Here is a 1,891-nt window from a genome sequence, read left to right on the forward strand (position 1 = left end):
TTTTTATTTAAAAAAAAAATTATTTATTTATTTTTAAAAAAATTTTTATTTATTTATTTTTTTTTAAATTTTTTTCTTTTAATTTACTTGACAGAGAGAGAGACAGCGAGAGAGGGAACACGAGCAGGGGGAGTGGGAGAGGGAGAAGCAGGCTTCCCGCTGGGCAGGGAGCCCGATGCGGGGCTCCATCCCAGGGCTCCAAGATCATCACCCAAGCCGAAGGCAGATACTTAAGGACTGAGCCACCCAGGCGCCCTCCTTTTTCTTTTTTCTTTTTAAATTTTTTTTAAGATTTTATTTATTTATTTGACAGGGAGAGACACAGCGAGAGAGGGAACACAAGCAGGGGGAGTGGGAGAGGGAGAAGCAGGCTTCCCGTTGGGCAGGGAGCCCGATGCGGGGCTCCATCCCAGGACCCTGGGACCGTGACCTGAGCCGAAGGCAGACGCCCAATGACTGAGCCACCCAGGCACCCCTCTGTTCATTGTTTTATGCTACTCACTATGGAAGCTTGGCAGCCACAGGCAGGAATAGGGGAAATACTTCACACCTTCCTAGAGACAGTGTGGGGCACTCGTGAGGCTAGTTTGCAGTCAGTGGATTCCCTTTTTAATAAGCTCTGGTCTATGAATCACATAAATCTCAGCACTGAGAGCCAATTTTACGCTTTGGTTTGCTTAATAGTCACACAATTAAAATAAGTTGTAAAAAACGGTCATGGTGTTTGCCAGGATAAATATTTAAAAGGGAACAGCTGTAGGAAGATGTAATACTTCAAATCAGCTCATGGCTCTTTATTTTCAATAAAGGCTGTGGAGGTTGGTTCTTAACCAGTGGGGTTTCTTGGCCTCTCCTTGGAATATCTTTGTGCTGTAGCTGCCAGGGTGAGGTAGGACAGAGGTCAAGTGTGCCTCTGGGAATAGCTGATCCATGACACAGAGACAGGGACAGGGTTTAGGACCCTCAACCCAAGGGTTGAGGTCACAGAGAGTGAGGGAGACTCAAAGTTGTTACCATCTTCCCTAAACTTCTAGATTGGGTTTTCTTGTATGAAGTCCTGGTGGTCATATTTTTTTAGGTGGCAGATTAATAAATTTCAAAGGGGAAATTTATTTTACAAAGAGATGAGCCTATTTGGGAAGCAAACTTAAGTTCTGTCCCCTCCACTGGACTCTGGGCTGGCTGAGAGGTAGCAGTGATGCCAGTTGGTTTTCCAGCTTTGATATGGTGGTGATGAGGGAGCAGAAGGCTAGCTGAGGACAAAGCACAAGCTGACACCCTGCAACCTCCCCTCCCCGCTCCTGGGTGGGATATGTGTGACATTCTTCCAGGAAACTTCCAACTATCTTCATGTTAATAAAGCTTTGCTAGAGGAAAAAACAACCTTAGCTTGATAATAGCAAGGCCTCCAGTATCCTGAGAGTCTTCTTTACCATATAAAAGTCCTTTTGGACCTCCCTTTTTCCTTACCTCCCCCAACTCCCAAGTACAGAATGAACCACTCCTCACACCTCCGGTGCAGCAGCTCTTTCTGCCCTACAGGTCCTGTCCCTGTGCTTTAATAAAACTACCATTTTGTACCAAAGACGTCTCAAGAATTCTTCCTTGGTCATCCGCTCTGGACCTCACCCCACCAAACTTCACCTACATTCCAAAACTACATCAGTGGCAGAGGTTGAAGATCAGGTTGAATGCTTCTTTCCTTTCTTGTACCTCATATGCCATTTCCTTTATCCCAGGAGAGCTCCTACCCCTCTTCTCTCCTCTGGGAGCTTCTGCCTGCGCCGTCTTACCGAACCTTCCTGACCATGCAGCGCACCGTGCTCTCCCTCTCCAGCCTTCAGCTTCTGTCTTGGTCTTGGTGATAGTAAAGGAAAAAACTCAATTGTTT

The sequence above is a fragment of the Leptonychotes weddellii genome, chromosome 15 (genome assembly GCF_054177405.1).
Source record: "Leptonychotes weddellii isolate Sample4059 chromosome 15, ASM5417740v2, whole genome shotgun sequence".
Taxonomy (NCBI): domain Eukaryota; kingdom Metazoa; phylum Chordata; class Mammalia; order Carnivora; family Phocidae; genus Leptonychotes; species Leptonychotes weddellii.